This window comes from Tripterygium wilfordii, chromosome 13 (assembly GCF_013401445.1).
Source record: "Tripterygium wilfordii isolate XIE 37 chromosome 13, ASM1340144v1, whole genome shotgun sequence".
NCBI lineage: Eukaryota > Viridiplantae > Streptophyta > Magnoliopsida > Celastrales > Celastraceae > Tripterygium > Tripterygium wilfordii.
The window spans coordinates 5910990-5921550 of NC_052244.1; positions in this window are offsets into that span (position 1 = coordinate 5910990).

Below are 10561 nucleotides of genomic sequence, written 5' to 3' on the forward strand. Positions count from 1 at the left end.
AAGGTTGAGTATTGATTTACATAGCTAATTTTTGGAGTGCGAGGTAGGGAAATTCCACCTTCGTTATTCTCTTGATTATGTTAACCTATTACGAATGTTGCTCTTTCCCAATGTTCATTATAAATTGGTTCTCGCCTTAATTGCACCTAAGGGAGAACAACCCCACTTTGTGATATCCTTATTGTATGATTTGAATTATATTGCATACCCTACTTGTTCAATCTTCCATTGAGCATGAATTACTCTTGAATATGCATCATGTAGTAGTATATATATATATATATATATGTATATATATAGGATGTATAAATACCCGATTGCATAACCATGTTGGACATGTATTGTAGTTGCATGGTAGATGTGAAATGTGAAATGCCGTTGGGCCGTTCAGGGTTCCCGAGAGTACGGGAATGTCGGTGGGCCGGATCAGGATTCCACATGTGCTCGAAACATCATGCGATGATGCCGTTGGGTTGTTTAGGGTCCCGATATGTATAGGGATGCCGGTGGGCCAAGTTAGGATCTCGTATGGTGTGATTATTTACTTGTGTTGGTGTACATGGTGTTAGCTATCATATTGTTGCATTTGTGCCTTCCTTTAAGATTTCAGCTTTATGTTCTTCTCTTACTCTTTATTATTCCCTACTGGGCCTTTCGCTCACCCTTTTCTTTCTCCTATTCCCTCCTCGCAGGTGAGTCTAGTTCCAGTACCAGGGTTGCGGATCAGGAGGAAGGTGTGTGACATGGATGGACCCCTGGAGAGTGATAGGACTAGATAGTTCTAAACTTTGATATATGTTATTACTATTTTATCGTATGTATGTTTCTTATTGAGACATTGTGTGATATCCCTATTCGATGATGGGATGGACGGTAGGGAAGGTATTCCGTGTGATCGGGACTCCCGAACCATGTTTGTGGACTTCGTGTCCTGACGATTTCTTATGTTTACTAGATTGCTATTTGTGCTGGATGTTGATTATATATGTTGTTGTGTGGAGAAATTATGTGTGACTGTTAGGTGGCCTGAGACCCTGCTTAGATGTGAGAATTGATTTATGCTATGATTGTTAGGCGGCCTGAGGCCCTACTTAGAATTGAGAATTTAAATTGTGATATGAATTGTTAGATGGCCGGAGGCCCTGCCTATGTTGTGAATATATTTGTGAAATTGCTGCGTTTTACTTCAGGTTGGCATCCTCCATTTTATGGGGAGGTGCTGTCGAAATTTTTGGGTGATCTAATGATTGAATTAATTAGAAGATTGATTAAGAGGATACCAAAAGTAACGCATCTCGGGTCGGGGCGTTACACTGAGCCTGAGATCTGCCTGCACCATTCACTGTTCAACAACCTAAAGGTTTCAATAGAAGAGACTCCGTCGTGGAAGGCTCTTCACTTTCTCCACAGATCTCCTCATCCTCACTCTGACTTCAGCAGTAACTGGACTCGTATTTCAGAATTAAATGCTGAAAAAGATAAGCTTAAGAAGCTTGATGCTAAGCTTCAGAGCCTGGGCAATGAGCTAAAGTCTTCTCTTACTGCGGAGGAAGATGTAAAGATGACCATTAATGAGTTGAAACAAAGAATTATCACCCTCCATGTCGAAGTAAGGCTGCATGAAAGGACTTTGGCCAATATCTCTCAGATGAATGCTATCACCCTCAAGGATTATGAGGCTGTCTATGCTCAGGTATCCAAGCTGGATGATCGTGCAACAACTATCGCCAATGAAAAGTCCTTCATTAAGGTGAACACTACAACTTCCGTTGCCAAATAGGACCAGTTGAAGGATATATGTGCTGAGTTGGATATCCTTTCTGATGAAGCCTCTCCTTCTACTGCTATAGTGTCGGTTGACGTGCTGCTGGCTGGTGATGAAGTTGTTAAGGACACCTCTGGAGGTTCTGCTTGATAACCCTCCAATCATAATGAATTATTGAATTATGCTATCGTCTTTTCCCTGTTTCTATGTTCCCCAGGTTTCCAGTGAGGGTCACTTGAATGCTTCTAATAACTTATTGGATTTTGTGTTCTCTATTTTGGGCTTCTCGTGATGTATTTTCTAGATATTTTTTGACTTTTTCTGAATGGTAATGGTAGAATAATTTGGATACTGGCATGGCTTTTTGATTGACATGATTTTATTGTGGATAGGGTAGAATGGATGGAATTTTATTCTAGATAAAGGTATTTTTGGCTTTTTCTGTAGGGTAGAAGGCTAGCACAAAACAGACTTATCTATAGCTTCCCATAGAGTAGGATAATCCCTTTTGAGATATTTTCCATTTATAGGATGCTTGTGTTGGGTCCCGTCCAGATCTTGTAACAAGTAGACACCTCTTTTTTTCACCTTTGTCACCCGATAGGGTCCCTCCTAGGATGGTGACCATTTGTCATATGTTGAGTCTCTTTGACCAATAGGGAGAATAATTTTCCAAACCAGGTCAACAATAACAAATGTCTTCTCTCGTACTCTCCTATTGTAAGCCTTCATGGCCTTATGCTTCTAAATTTGAAGACGATCATAGGCAGCAAGTCTGAATTTATCAAAGCCTTCCAGCTCTATCATCATTGCCTAATAATAGTTTGCAGGAGATAATTGATTCTACAAGGCTACCCTTGTTGATTTTATTACCATCTCCATAGGAAAAAAAACCTCCTACCCATAAGTCAACATAAAAGGTGTAGCTCCTGTTGCTATTTGTTTTGATGTCCTATAGGCCCAAAGAGCTTCATGCCAAGCCCTTGGCCTATTCTCTATCATTCTCTCGATTATTTTCTTCAAAACTTTGTTAGTAGACTTTGCTTGACCATTGTCTTCGGCATAATATGATGTAGAATGTGAAATTTCAAAACCATACTTTAAGGCAAATGCTTTTACCTAATCTCCAAAGAAAACTATGCCTTGGTCTTCCACAATGTGTTGGGGTAGATCGAATCTGTGAATAATGCTCTCATTGATGACCTTTATCACGTCCTACAGAGTTATAGATTTGAGTGGAAAGGCATCCACCCACTTTTTGAAGTAGTGTGTGGCTATTATAATGAAATGATGCCCTACGTCAAAAAGTGGGAAGATCTTCCCAGTGAGATCCATAGCCCATCCCCTGAATAGCCATGGCTTCACAACTGCTTGCATGGCAATAGCTAGATATAATTTGGTCCATGTATCTAGCAAGGTTGGCATCCCTTGGAGTATTGGATACAATCTGCCAGGATAGAATGACCAATCATATACATACCTTCTTATGAGTCCCCTTATTTTTCTGCCTACCTAATGAGCTTCGTAAACTCCTTCGTATACTTCCGCCATAATCTTCATAGATTCTTCATGACTAAGACATCTCAGGAGCAAACCATCTTCTGGACTTTTCTTGTAATGTTCTCCATCCATCAGCATTTAGTTGACTGTTCACCTTTTGGTCTTCTGTCTAGTTTGGATACTTTAGGATCTGAATCAAAGGATGTCTCCAATTTGACTTTGCGATCTCCACATGAAATGCATCCAGAATAGCAAGTTCCTTCCTTTTGACAGAAGCCAAAAGTTTCCTGTGTACTGTGATGGTCCTGTTATAAGCTTCTTGGGGGATCTTAACTCCCATGGCCACCTGTACAAACTTGTTTGCTTCGACATTGAATCTCCTTGGAACATGAGATACAATTGAATCATCAAAATCTTCTAAAAGCTGCTTGGCTCCCATATAGTAAAGTGCAAGATCCCATATAGTATGTGTCTCCCAAGTAGTTGATCACCAATTGGGAATCTCCAAAGAATTCAATGTTTCAAGCGCCTAGCTTTCTGATCATCTATAGTCCAATGATGACTGCTTCATACTCTGCCTGGTTGTTAGTACAATCAAAATCATACTAATAGGAGAAATGAGTTTTCTGACCTTCAAGAGAAACGATAACAATACCACATCTTGACACAAAGCCTGTCTTGGATCCGTCAAATAGAAGCGTCCGGTGATTATAGGATATCAGACATGTCCTTAACTCCGGAGACTCTATTTCTTCAATAACTAGACAAGGACGACTAGTAAGAAAGTCTGTAAGCGTTTGTCCCTTGATCGCCTTTTGAGGTATATATTGGAAAGAAAACTCCATCAGGGTGATAGATCATTTTCCAACTCTTCCCCTAATAATTGGTCTGGACAACAAGTATTTGATGAGGTCAGTCTTGCATAGTAGCACAACTATAATTAGCAGTATGTAGTATTTGAGCTTGGTAGCAGCAAAGAACAAACTCAAGCAATGCTTCTCAATAGGAGAGTATCTTTGTTCTATAGGAGATAGAAGTGTGTTGAGATAATAAACTGCATACTCTTTGTCGTTCTCGTTGTCTTGAGCTAGGAGATAACCAATAAGACCTTTTGCTGATGAGATATAAAGCTTCAACGCCTTTTTGGGTAGTGGAGGAGTAAGAATAGGATATCTTGCAAGATACTCCTTGATCTTCTGGAACGCTTGTTGATGTCTCTCCGCCCAGGTGAATCCTTCTTCCTGTTTCAATTTTAGGAGTTGAGAGAATACCTGGACTTTCCCAACAAGAATGGAGATAAATCTTCCGAGAAAGTTGTTTGTCCCAGCAATCTTTGGAGTTCCTTCTTATTGCTAGGAGGTTGTGCTTCGAGAACAGCTCTGGAATTGTTCTTGTCAACCTTGATGCCTCTTTGGTAAACCAAAAACCGTAAGAAGTTCCCTACTAAAACTACAAAGGTGCACTTCATAGGATTCATCTTCAACCCATATTTTCGCATACTGGCCAGTACTCGCTTGAGATCTCCAAGATACTCCCTATGAGAATGAGACTTGACCACCACATCATCAATGTAGATTTCCATGAATTGGCCAATCATATCATGAAAAATAGAATTCCTGGCTCTTTGATATGTAGCTCTTGCATTCTTCAGGCCGAATGACATCACCATCCATTCAAATGCCCTTAAGGCACCTGGGCATCTAAACGCTGTCTCGGGTGTATCTTCGACCGTAATGAAAATCTTATTGTAACCTAAATGTTCATCCATGAAGGATAGAACTTGGTGTTTTGCTGCTCAGTCCACCAACATATCTGCCATAGGCATAGGGTACTCGTCCTTTGGTGTAGCAAGATTCAGATTCTAGAAGTTGATGCAGACTTTGATCTTCTCATTCTTCTTCACTACATGAATGATGTTAGATAACTATTCCACATACCTTGTAGTTCTAATGAGCCCAACCTTAAGAAGCCTTTCCAACTCATTTTTTATCACCAATGTCACCTCATTTGACATTCTTCTAGGAGGCTGTTTGTACGGTCTGTAGGCTTTCTTGATAGGTAATCGATCTCCACCAATTCTCTAGAAAGGCCTGACATCTCTTTGTACTCCCATGCAAAAAAGTCTTGAAATTCTATAAGTAATTGAATAATCTCTTCTCTGATGTCTGGAAACAGAAGTTGACTAATGAACAACGGTAACGGTCTTGGAGACTCTTTAGTTTCAAAGTTGAATTTGTCGAGGGGATCTTGAATGTCAGCATTCAGTTCATCTAGCTTTGCTGAAGCAGCTTCGAGTTCCTCTATCTAGATAGCATGATCTTCTGGTTGGTCTTCCTCAAAGACCAATTCTCCAAATATTTTTCTGCTAAGTAAGAAGTCATCTTCTGCATGGTGACCTTCAAGGCCTAAGTCTATTCAACTTCTATCGGTGGTCTCACCATCATTGATTTCTTGGATAACGGGGGTAATCGGCCTATAAATTATGGTCATTAGGGGGCCGAAAACCCGAGTGTAGTTAGAATTTACCTATTCCAAGGATGAATCCTTGCTGAAGGTAAGTGATTTGGGTCGGCCTTGCTTGTCTAGGCTTGTAACCCTGAGGTTGTCAATGTCTTCATCATAAAGTCTTGCTTCTGGACAATTTGCTGACGCCACAAATGGATTCTTGTCTGGTCTGATCACTTCTATGTCATTCTCGTTCCAAAACACCACACATTGGTGTAAAGAATATAGAACTACCATGCAGGAGTGTATTCAGTCTCTCCCCATCATGAGGTTGCATGAAGAACGTGAATTAATCACAAAGAACGAAGTGGTCATGGTCTTGTTACAGATAGTAGCATTAGTAGAAACCAATTCAAACTCTTGCCTACCAATTTTGTGCATGGTAAACCGACGCATAAGATTTGTTGTTGATCCGTTATCCACCAAGAGTTTGTTGACCAGCATTCCATCCACATGTCCTAAAAGATAGATAGGCCATACGTGATGAATCATACTGAGTGTTGGCTTTTCAAACATGATGCAGAATGATGTCTCATCTTCTGAATTTACAGAAGATTCTTCTTAAATGATCACCACTGGCTGGTTTCCTTGAGAGTTTCCTAGAGAACATATTTGGGATTCATCTTTGATTGAATTCTAGCTCTGCTCGTTGATTGGCTCCTTCAGGATAGTAGCAACTATTGGATGCTCCATGATAAATAGACTTGCTATTGGGATGACTTCAACATTTTCAATATCACTGAGCAGAATATAAGTCAAATTGTAGGAGAGATCTTTGAAATACCTTGGGTCTGTAGAAGAGAATCCATTCTTACCCTTCGAGCCCTGTTCCTGCTGTACAATAAGCTAATGCCTCAGGAATGTTATCTTCATTGAGTCAAGAGTGTTTTTCTTATGAGTTTCCTATTGGTATGAATATCTCTATTGAACATGCATTTCTTCTACCGGATATTATGTCGCTTGTTTGAAAAGTGAATGGTAGTCGATTCCTCCCAAGGCTAAGGATAGAAAGTCACCAGTAATGAATTGAACGCTTTCTTCAATAGATTGCCTAGATGGAAACTGGGCAGGTTCTTCAAACGGTTGTTAAGGACGCTTAGCAGCATTCCTCTCATTCTGACGTTTCTTCTGCTACCTTCTTTTCTAATACTTACAGAGTATGGGTTTATCCTTTGAATGCTGGACCTTTATCCATACACTAACAAGAGAAGCTGAAGGTTTGACCATCTTAGACCTGGGTTGAGATGAACGATGTTGGACTGGCCTACCACAAAACCTTCTGGCTCCCTTGGTCCCATTTCCACTATTACCCTATTGAAATCGGTTAGAACCTTTTGAATTTGCCTTCCTTGAATTGAACGTGCCCTCCAAACCCAACCCCAACTTGAAGCTTCTGACTTCCAGAAAGGAGCCTCTGGTCCCTTACCCTACTGAAATCAATTTGAACCTTTTGAATTTATCTTTCTCGCATTGAACTTGCCCCCCGAGCCTAGACCCAAGCTTGAAGCTTCTGACTTCTAGAAAGGAGCCTTCAGTCTCTTCCCTAGGGTTGGGATGAATCTTCCTTCTTTCTACAAAGGTTGTCTCTAATTGAATATCTTGTGTCCGCATTCTGGGCAAAACGTCTGTCTTTCAAAGGGTCTCATTGGTTGTCGCATCTGTGAAAACTTCTTATTGGACTAGAACTACATAGGATTTGATGTCTGGACAGGAGACTCTGGTGTCTGCTAGGAGGTCTGGCGTTTTGAAAATCTTCTAGGTTCATATTCTATCTTGGGGTTGATCTAGGCATGTGGCCTATGTTGATTGAAACAATGTGAGCTCCCGTCTTTCGAGGAAATGGATCAGAATCCACTCCCATTGTTGGTTCGGGAATAATAATGTCTCCTCTCTCTATCCTTGCTTGAATTTCATCCTTAAAGGCTACACAATCATTGGTGAAGTGGCTCCAAGAATTCTGATACTTAAAGTAAGTTTTCTTCTAGATTTCTTCAAGAGGAGGAATTCTATGCCTATGAGGTAACTTGATCATCTGGTCTTCCAAAGGCTGTCAAAGATCGTCTTTGTTTTGGATACATCATAAGCATAGAATTTGGCTGACTTGGATGATCCTACAGCTAGCTGCTTAGAAAGTTCTGATATGAGAATATCCTTGCAAATGTATGACTTATTGCTCAGAATCTCTGCTGCGGCCACCTCCTGGTTAAGACAATAATATAGAAACTGGAGCTGGTTTGGTCACAATAGGGTGGCTATTGCCACTACTATTGAGATTTGAAGACGATTGGTTGACCTTTAGCATGGTGGCTAGCTCTGTTAAGAATTATTGTGACAGTTGAGGTAGAGCTGCTTGCTGGAGTGACTGGTTTAGTGGGCTTTGTAACTACAACTTTCTTTTGAATATGCGAATAATAGCAGTGTCCTTATGGTTGTGCTACTTCTTTATGGAGGAAATGAGTCATGAAGATCATTTTGTTGCTTCTTCTGCGTGAAAGATCGTGTCAAAATGGATCCACTTTGATTGAGATTTATTATAAAAATACCTAATATAATTAGGTCTCTCTTAGATCGTGCAAAACAAGCCTTGGCTCGGACCAGTTCGAACCGCGTCTGGGGACAATTATAGAGGAATAAAATCCAGCAATACAAAGTCAACTCAATAACTAATGGGGGAAAGACACGCATCATGATCGCATGTCCAAGCTAGGAGATCGGATTGGACCTCACGTCTGTCCAAGCCAGGATCATACCTCTGTCCAAGCCAGAAGACCAGACTGGACCGCACATCCGTCCAAGCCAGGGGATCGGACTGGACCGCATGTCCGTCCAAGTCAGAGGATTGAACTGGACCGCTTGTCCGTCTAAGCTAGGGGATTGGATTGGACCACATGTCCAAGCCAAGGGATCAGACTGGACGAAGGGATTGGACGGATCAGTCCAAATCCCGAGATCATAGAGAGAATCTCGTAATTAGTTATTAAGGGAGTAATAAATCGCTTGATTTAAGGAGAATTGACATTCTATAAATAGGAGAATGACACTCAAGGTAAAGGATCCTCTCTCCATTTTATGAAATTACTCTCACTTGATATTGAAGACTGACTTGAGCATCAAAGCATCCTTGGTCATCACCGTAACCGTTAGACCTGCTGACTTGTTCTCGCAGGTGATCAAGACTTTGTGGAAGGATTCAAGCTCATGGGTCCATTTTCCATTGGGGCCCAAGAAGGTGAAAATATTGTTCCACACTATCTATTTATTTATGTACAATAAATGATAGGAAAAGTATGCTAAAGGCCATTATTTTATGTAATATTCAAACTCGATTTATTTATTTGAATAAAATATATGTAGCATTTAATATAAGAAAAGACAAATTGACATAAGTGTCTTTTATTCTGTATGGTATATGAATTGGCGTGTAGAGTCTAAGCTTGCACACGGAAGATCAATTCATAAGTTCCTATCAAATATAAGTAAACGATCACAACTAAGACGGAATTGGATAAACCGTCGGCATGGCTGTGGTATAGTATTTCAGTATATCTATCTTGGTTACGGAGAGTGGCAAAGCTTGAACTTACTATACCAGTACACTCGGAGTGTATTGATCAGGACTATGTGTGAGTCAATTTTCCCAGTCTGACTATACGAAAAATTGTACACTTACACAGACGTTATAGAATTGTTCATATTCTTAATGTATTAAAAATTATTAGTACATGTACATTCAATGTACGGGACTTTGATTTACTAAAGGGTGAGGTCTTTTTCTATAGACCGACAAACTCCGGGTGAGTTGGGTCACCGCATTAAATGTACGATGGAAAATAATCTGTTAATAAAATTCACGTCCAATTATGGATTGATGATATCCTCTTGAAAATGCTTATAGTATTTGAGATTGTGCTAAAACCCTACAGGTGGATTTTAATTAATCCGACACATTCAAATAAGTTAAGCGGTAAGCTCAAGGAAATATTTAAAGATGTCAATTAAATATTATATGTTAGTGACATATTTAATTGACGGGTATCTGTTACTTAACGTGAGTAATTTTATGAACAAGTATAACGAAAGACTCATATTTAATTTGAGATAAAACGGGGAGTGCAATTATAATATTTTAGTGAAATATATTATAATTTATGAATTATAATTATATCCATGAATTTGGGCTGATAATTAAATTCATCGGAAGCCCATGTTTTATTTTTCCTAATTCATCCCCATCGTAGCCTAGAAGCCCAATACTAGAAGATACAAGAAAACAAAAATGGACCGGAATTAGGAGAATGAGAGGCATAGGCGCCGGCCCACCTAGGGAGAAAACCCTAGGTGTGGCCGAACCTATAAATACACACATAGTGTGTGTTTTGCTCCCTAAGTTTTTTAAGACTCCAGTTGGCCTCTCTACTCTCTAATCGTTTCTACTAGTTTTGGTTTGTGTTATTCATGTTCTTGGAATAAAGAGACCACCCTCTCAATCCACGTTTGGGAATTGGTGCATACGGTGGAAGATCCGCAAGTTTGAGCTTAGTATCAAACTCGCTGACTCCATCCTTCGTTATTGATTATTAAAGATCAATTCAGAAAGATCTCTAGGTAAATAATCTACTTGCAATTAATTGATATATGGTTTATGCTTTGGTGATTAAAATTGATAAGAAATTTTTTGATACCCATCTAGCTATTGTTTATGTCTATGAGGTCCTCATACACTTCCGCGAGTTTCGTGTTTCCAACAATTGGTATCGGAGCGGTCATAGATACGTAATCGATGCTAAACAA